This window comes from Myotis yumanensis, unplaced genomic scaffold (assembly GCF_028538775.1).
Source record: "Myotis yumanensis isolate MYYU_CA2020_CCGP unplaced genomic scaffold, mMyoYum1.0.hap1 SCAF_2, whole genome shotgun sequence".
NCBI classification, from domain to species: Eukaryota; Metazoa; Chordata; class Mammalia; order Chiroptera; family Vespertilionidae; genus Myotis; species Myotis yumanensis.
The window spans coordinates 165,257,700-165,266,802 of NW_027223753.1; the positions used below are offsets into that span (position 1 = coordinate 165,257,700).

The 9,103-nt window shown below is 39.0% G+C and overlaps 1 pseudogene; it reads left to right on the top strand.

The window, feature by feature from the left end:
• The first annotated feature begins 8,478 nt into the window (after nt 1–8,478).
• On the top strand, nt 8,479–9,103 carry LOC139002649 (high mobility group protein B1 pseudogene; annotated as a pseudogene).

The window sequence follows — 9,103 nt, forward strand, 5'->3', positions numbered from 1 at the left end:
AAGAAGGTGGCTGTCTATAGCCTGGAAGAGGGCTCGTGCCAGAATTTGGCACCTTCATTCCAGCTTCTAATGAACTGTAAGAAATAAATGTCTTGTTTTAACCACCCAGACTGTGGTATTTTGTTACAGTGGTCCAAGATGACAGAAACATCCACACATCTGCAAATCAGTGTTTATAGCAGCTTTATTCATAATTGCCAAAACTTGGAAGCAACCAAGATGTCCTTCTGTAGGTGAATGGATAAATAAAATTTGCCATTAGGGAAATGCACATACAGAAACCAGTTGCATTGCTGTACACTAACAATGAAACATCTAAAACAATAAGAAAACAATTCCATGTACAGTAGGATCAAAAACAATAAAATACTTAGGAATAAATTTGATGTGCATTTCCCTAATGGCATATGATGTGCATCTGTGCAATAGAGTATCACTCGGTGCTAAAAAAGCGATATACTACCATGTCATTAAATGACACAGATGAGTCTTAAATGCATGTTGTTAAGTGGAAGAAACCAATTTAAAATGGCTACGCACTGTATGATTCCAACTATATGACATTCTGGAAAGACAGTAAAAAGATTAGTGGTTGATTTGATTGACTAATGGTTCATCCTTTCCCCAAAAAGCAACACTCTTCAATTTATTCATTTTGTCATTTTTCAAATCTAAATATCAATCTTGAACATATTTGTTTACTTATTAATTTCTTGATAAAAAGGTAATATCCTCAAGTATAGAGAAAGTGGAGAGGATATTATGATATTACCTTGCTCCACTCTATGCAAGTCATTTTGAAAATATGAATGAAATAGATTCTTTTATAGGAGAATATAATTTCCCAAACTTATCCCCAAAGTAGATGAAACATGTAAGCAGAAAAATTCACAAAGAACAAAGAGAGAAAATATTCTCAAAGAGCTACCAAAAATATCAGGAGAGTCAGATGCTTTTACAGAAGAATTCTATGAAAATCTAAAAGGATTGATAACAATAATGCTAGTTGTTATTCCAGAGCATAGAAGAATTCTTTTTATGACACATAATACTGTCATCAAAATCCAAAAAGCACGAAAAAAAAGCTTCAAAACAATTTTGCTTATGAATATCAATATGAAGAAATCCCACACGAAATATTAGCGCCTCCCCCCAAACACACATGCTCACACACACACAAAACCCACTACAGCAGCCCCTTACAGGCACTTCAAATGAGTGATAAAAAACACAAATTATTTAATAAATAGAATTAGTACAAAGTTTGTCTGAAAAAAATTAAGTTGGATTCATACTTCATATCTTATATCAAAATAAATTCCAAATGGATCACATATTTAAATATATTTAATTGGATTGTTTGGGTATTTTTTTTGCTATTAAGTTGTATGAGTTCTTTATATATTTTGGATATTAACCCTTATCAGAAATATAATATGCAAATATTTTCCCCCATTGTTATGTTTCATTTTATTGATTGTTTCTTTTGCTATGCAGAAGATTTTTTCATTTGATGTAGTGCCTCTTACTAACTTTTGCTTTTCTTGTTTATGCTTTTGGTGGCATATCCAAAAAATTATTGCCAAGACCAATGCCAAAGGACTTTTTCTCTATTTTTCTTCTAGGAGTTTTATGGTTTCAATTCTTATGTTTACGTCTTCAACCCATTTTAAATTAATTTTTGTAAGCCAGGAGTTCAGTTTAATTCTCCTGCATGTGGTGATCCAGTTTATCCAACACCATTTAGTGAAGAGACTTTTCTTTCCCAACTGAGTGTGCTTTGCTTCCTTGTCAAATATTAGTTGACTGCACATGCGAGGATTTATCTCTGGGCTTTGCATTCTTTTCCATTGGTCCCTGTGTCTATTTTGATGCCAGTACTATACTGTTTTGATTGCTAGGCTTTGTAGTCTAGTTTGAAATCAGGAAGTGTGATGCCTCCAGCTTTGTTCTTCTTTGTCAGGATTATTTTGGCTATTTGAGGGTCTTTGTGATTCCATGCAAATTTTAAGATTATTTTTTTCTATTTCTGTGGAAAATGCTGTTGGAATTTTGATAGGTACTCCATTGAATCTAGAGATGGTTTTAGGTAATATGGATACTTTAGCAATATTAATTCTTCCGATCCATGAACATGAAATATTTTTCCATTTGTTTGTGTCTTCAAAATTCTTTCATCAAAGTCTTGTAGTTTTCATCTTACAGATCTTTCACTTCTTTGGTCAAATTTATTCCTAAGTATTTTATTGTTTTTGATGCTACTGTACATGGAATTGTTTTCTTATTGTTTTAGATGTTTCATTGTTAGTGTACAGCAATGCAACTGGTTTCTGTATGTTGATTTTGTATCCTGACATTTTACTGAATTTATTGATTAGTTCCAACAGTTTTTTGGTGGCACCTTTAGGATTTTTCAAATATGAAATCATATTACCTGCAAACAAAAACAATTTTACTTCTTCCTTTCTGAATTGGATGCCTTTGTAAGTATTCGTATTAAAATGGATCATATGGTTTGGTTCTAAGCTTTTTGGCAGCGAGGGTAAAAAGTGAAACATGGACCACATATAAAATATAAAAGATGCAAACGTATTTTCATAGGAGAGATGGTACTTTTGCTGGCACTAAATTATAAAATTATTTTTTCACCTAGAGTTTACATAAGGAAACAAGGACATTTAATAGACTAATTCTCCCATAAAAATTCTATAGTACATGAAGAAAATTAGTTCTGGCTGTTTCTTACAGTGCTTGAGGTTTCCAGCAAGAGGGAAGCTCAGGATTCCGGTCAAAGATGGAGGCGCGGGAGGCTCCTGAACTCACCTCCGTGGGTGCACCAAGTCTACAGCTACACGGGGAACAATACCTTCTGACAGAAATCCAGGAACTATCTGAGCAACCCCTACACATCTGTGAATGGGAAAAATACCCACACCGAAACGGGTAGGAAAGGCTGAGATACACCATGGAGCCTACCTCCGGCACAGTCAGGAAAAGGTTTCTCTTGGGACAAGAAGAGAGACACTTCTTCGTTGAGCACAAGAGGAAGGAAAGGATGAGCAATGAGAGAGAGAGTTGGAGGGAGGAGGAATAATAGTCTTTGTCTACATTTCCGCAGGTAGAAATAAGGATGCCTGGCCAGAGAGGGGAAGAAAGAGTGGGACAGAATTGGAGACAAAGGGGAAAGGTTGGGGGAACTCCCAAGAGGTGATCAGGGAGGGGAGGAGCCTGCTACAACAGCTCAGCATGAATTTGTAGAAAACCGGGTTTTTGAAAAGCTGTGACCTTCCCTGGGAAATCTCTGCCTCCTCATAGCAGGGAACGGATGGTCCTAATTAGCCTTCCTTAAGGAAAGGCAAGTGCCGGTCACTGAGACCATTGAAGTATAACCAATTGGTAAGGATGTTGTGAACGAGATCCCTGAGTGAATAGACTAAATAACCTTTAAGAGCTCGTCCAACCTGGAGATTTTATGATGTTATCATTCTATATATTGTAAGAAACTTAACAAAATCAAATTACTTCCAGCCTATGCAAGTGATAGTGACCTGCTTTTCAGCTTCTCTAAAGGAACGGAATGGAAAGTGCTGTGCACTCAGAATAGATTATGCGATTCTTGCACTCTCATTCCAGGTCAGTTCTCCTAAGTGTCAGGTAATTATGATGATGGTACAGCAGCTGCACCGGCGTGCTGACTGGTAAGTTAGCGCAGCATTCATCTCTCTTGAGCAGGCCTGGAACGGCTGGAACAAAGTATCCTTTTGACGCATATTCTTTTTATTTGCTGGTGGCTTAGGAAATTTCTGTTCCTCAACTCAGCATTTCCCCTGCTGACTCCTGGTTATGAAAGGTCTGTTCTCTTTAGAGAATTTTATTTCGTTCTTATGCTCTGGAAGCAGCTTTGCAAAGGAGGCAGCAGGTAAGAGAGGAGATGTTCTGTCTGGTTCCAGCTCCAAAAGGTACCACAAATCTTGGACGGATGACAGGACGCCCATGTGTCTGGGTACACCATGTGTCTTGGAATAATGTAGAGAAAAAAAAAGACTGTTCTGATATTATGGTGCTTGCTTCATATTGGGATGGAGCTATATATTCCCAAGACTAAATCAAAGGGTAATCTTTGAACAAGGCTCATTATGTAAGTTACAGAACCATTGAACATTGTGCAACTCCATTCTAGTTTTATTGATACCCCAACCACTTCCATCACCAGAAAATGCCATTCAGTGACCAGCAGCAGATGCATTTTCAGGAGAAATGTGGGACATCAACTTGTCAACGTGACCCCCAGCCACCCCAGTCTGGAGATGCTTGTCCCAGAAAGTCTCCTTCTATCTCCTAGTCATTTTGCAGCATCTTGTGACATAGATCATCTGCCCAAGGCAACAAAATATTTCCACATGGAGTGAAACCTTGTGCCACTCCTTGGCATCAGAAATATTGCTTGATTCTTCCTTCAAGTTCATAATCAGTAGATCACGGGAATATAAACGTAAGTCCTACATGTCAGGGAAGAAGTAGAGGGGAAATGTTCTAAGATCGAAGGAGTGCAGACAATTAACTTATTTGTAGACATTTAACTGATGTTTATAAATAGTTTCATCCTGCCTAATTATAAAAACAAAAGGGCAGAAGTACTAATCAAACCTCAATCATTGCTATACTACCCAAAGCAATCTACAGGTTCAACACAATTCCTGTCAAGATACTAGTGGTGTGCCCTAGCCAGTTTGGCTCAGTGGATAGAGTGTTGACCTGTGGATAGAAGGGTGCTGGGTTCAATTCTGGTCAAGGGCATGCATCTTGGTTTCAGGCTCAATCCCTGGCCATGGTCAGTGCGCATGCAGGAAGCAACCAATTGATGCATCTCTCTCACATCAATGTTTCTCTTCCTGTGTCTCTCTCCCTCCTTTCAACTCTCTTTAAAAATCAATGGAAAAATATCCTCAGGTGAGGATTAACAACAACAACAAAAACAATACCAGTGGCATATTTCACAGAACTAGAACAAATATTCCAAAAATTTATATGAAACCACAAAATTCCCCGAATAGCAACAGCGATCTTGAGAAAAAAGAACGAAGTTGGAGGAATCACACTAACTAATATCAAACTATACTACAAGGCCATAGTAATCAAAACAACATGGTGCTGGCATTAAAAGACATAGATCAATAGAACAACATAGAGAGCCCAGAAATAAACCCATGCCTTTATATTGATTAATATTTAACAGGAGACAAAAACATACAATAGGGTAAAGATAGTCTACTCAATAAATGGTGTTGGGAAAATTGGACAGATACATGCAAAAAAAAAAAATACAACTAGACCACCTTTTTATACCACACAAAAGAATAAACTCAAAATGGATTAAAGACTTAAATGTAAAACTTGAAACCATAAAAATCCTGAAAAACATAGGCAGTAAAATCTCGGACATTTCTCATAGCAATATTTTTTCTGATATATCTCCTCTGGCAAAGGAAACAAAAGAAAAAAAAAATGGAACTACATCAAACTAAAAAGTTTTTGCCCAGCAAAGAAAACCATCAACAAAATGAAAAGACACCCCACTGAATAGAGAACATATTCACCAGTATGTCTGATAAGGGGTTAATATCCAAAATTTATAATGAACCTATAAAACTCAACCCCCCCCCCAAAAAAAAACAATCCAATTAAAAAATGGGCAAAGAACCCGAATAGACACTTCTCCCAAGAGGATATATACAGGTGGCCAGTTGACATCTGAAAAGATGCTGGACTTCACTAATCATCAGAGAAATGCAATGAGATATCATCTCACACCTATTAGATTGACGTCATCAATAAATCAACAAACAACAAGTACCGGCAAGGATGTGGAGAAAGGGGAACCCTCGTGCACTGTTGGTGGGAATGCAGATTGATGCAGCCACTGTGGAAAGCAGTATGGAGACACCTCAAAAAATAAAAAATAGAACTGCCTTATGACCCAGCCATTCCACTTCTGGGAATTTATCTGAAGAAACCCCAAACACTAATTCAAAAGAATATATGCACCCCTATGTTCATTGCAGTGTTATTTACAATAGCCAAGATTTGGAAACAAGCCCAAGTGTCCATCAGTAGATGAGTGGACAAAACAGCTATGGTACATTTACACAATGAAATACTACTTGACCGTAAAAAAGAAAATTTCACCCTTTGCAACAGCATGGATGAACCTGGAGAGCATTATGATAAGTAAAATAAGAATAAAAAAAGTCAAATACCATATGACTTCATTCATATGTGGAATCTAATGAACAAACTGAACTAACAAGCAAAATATAGACAGATAGAGAACAGGCAGACAGCCCTGGGGGTGGGGTATGCAGGGGGTAGGTGGAGGGATTGAGCAAAAAAGAAGAGAGAACTCATGGACATGGACAACGATTGCGAGAGTGAGGAGGGTGGGAGGAGGTGGATGACGGTATGGAGGGGATAAATTGTGATAAAAAAGTAAAATAAAATAAAGAATTAAGAATACCCCTCAGTTACTACCGCTTATATGGGGAGTCACAAAGAGTTATCCCTTTCTGTTTAGTCTCACCCCACCAGTGTAGCCTGAAGTATGTCAGTTAAAGTCTCTCGACCTCATAATTCACCTAAACATATTGGGATTAAAATAACAATCTATTTATTGACACCATCTTAGCAGTTTCCAAAATGGATACCAGTAGTTTGATTAAAGAAAACCCCCCATAATCTATGATTCTATAAGCAGAATAGAAGAACCATGTAGAAAAATGGAAAGAGCAAAGGATTGTACAGAATCCTAGCCTGAGTAGAAGTACCACAACATCAATCAAATTTTAGCCCTTGAAGTCTTAGACTATCTGGAAAATCCTCCAACCAGCCTAAAATACCACGACTCTGGTAAGGAATGGTCACTTGTTTTACCAAGTGGGTACTGTGGTCTGAGGATGGATAGTCAACAGTGTGGATATGAATCTCTGGGAAGCCCAGGGAGAAATGGACTGCAGGAAAATGTTGGCTAAACATCAAATTTTCTGCCACAAGTACCTAAATAAAACATAACAAAAATCCTTGTAAATGAAAAGCCAAGTGTAGAGGCAGGAGAGGAAAATCACCAGGCACCAGAAATGAGGAGGGAACCGAAAGCCATAGTGGGAAGTGGATGAGCTGCTGGCTCCTGAACAGAGGTGGGGTAGTTGTGGGGTGATTGGTGTAGAGGAGGTGTGGTGGGCACGATGGCGGCGATCTCAGTAACCCAGGGGCTCCGGCTTTCATGCCCACATGGGAGCAAGATATGAGGCCTTGGGCCGAATTAGGCAGGGAGTTAGAATGAGGACCCTGCTTAACGCTGGCATTCTCGGAGGTCGCAGCCTCAGGGAAAGCGTAGACTAGGAGAAAGCCTTTCCACTGGCTCAGCAGGAGAACAAGAAAGCATGTCTGTCTCTGCTTGGGCTCAGATTTAAAACTTCTCCCCTGAGAAATCAAAGCTCGGGGCCTGTGGCTCACATAGAGTCTGTTTGAATTTATAGTGCCCAGGAGTCTGGAAAACTCCCGAGCCAAAAACCTTAATAAAAAATGGGTTTTGATTTGCCTGGAGAAGTAAATACAGAAACAGTCTGAGGGACTATTCCATCATCTAGGATGACAGGGACTTCATGGAACATATGAGACACACCAAAGATGCACAAGAGTCTGAAGACATAAGGACCAGAGTTCCACGAAGTTGGGGTAATAGAAAGACAGGCAGATAACGAGTGCGGTGTGTCCGAAAGTAATTTTTAAAAACGTTGCCCACGTACAAAAGGACACGTGGACAAGGGTATTTGCGGCAGCATTATTTGTACCAAAAGGCTGGAGATAGCCCATGTCATCCTTCAGAGGACTAGTGAAGTAAACTGCGGTGCATCTACACCAAGGCAACGTAGAGAAAAACAAATGAAGCTTCCTATGTACTGATGGGAAAAGGTATTCAGGATATATGATTAGTTGAATAAAGCCAGAAAGAAATCAATATAATTAGTTATCTTTTATTTAGGAAAGAGAGAGATAATAAGAATTAATATCCTTATCTTTGAATGCTTGCATTGACACAGAAAGAATATACAAAGATCAGTAACAATTATTGACCATAGCGATTAGAGCATGGGTATGTGGAAGGGGCATGAGTGGGAGTGAAACGTATTTTTCTGTTATTTTGATTTTTAAACAATGTGAGTGTGTTAGTTATTAAAATTACTAGGAATAGAGAATATTTGGATAATATAGTGAATGAGCTTGATCAAATGGGATATATATGAAGCATGCACCCAACATTTAGAGCCTGCATTTAAAAATACTCCCTTGGTTACAGGGTGGAGAGAGCGAGGAGGCTGCATCTGGCTCCCGCTCTCACAGCCATCGCAGTACATTGAGCTCCATAGAGACAGCACTGGGGCAAGTGCGAGACGGACGGGCACTGAGGAAAAATAACTAAACATGGGCAAAGGAGATCCTAAGATGTGCGAGACAAAATGCCATATGCTTTCTTTGTGCGAACTTGCTGGGCAGAGCACAAGATGAAGCACCCAGACGCTTCAGTCCACTTCTCAGAGTTTCTAAGTTCTCAGAGAGCTTGAAGACTATGTCTGCTAAAGAGAAAGGAAAATCTGAAGACATGGCAAAGAAGGACAAGGCCTGTTATGAAAGAGTAATGAAAACTTACATCCCTCGTAAAGGGGACATAAAAAAGAAGTTCAATGCACCCAAGAGGCCGCCTTCGGCCTTTTTCTTGTTTTGTTCTGAGTATCGCCCCAAAATCAAAGGAGAGCATCCTGGCCTATCCATTGGTGATGCTGCAAGAAGCTGGGAGAGATGTGGAATAACACTGCTCTGCTGCAGGTGACAGGCCTGGTGAAAGGAAGGCTGCAAAGCTAAAGGAAAAATACAAAAAGGAGTCTGCTGCATACCAAGCTAAAGGAAAGCCTTATGTGGCAAAAAGGGAGTCATCAAGGCTGAAAAAAGCAAGAAGAAGGAATAGGAGGAAGAGAGGAAGCTGATAATGATGATGAATGTTAGTTCTAGTGAGGTGGTTCTCAACCTTCCTAATGCCGCGACCCTTTAA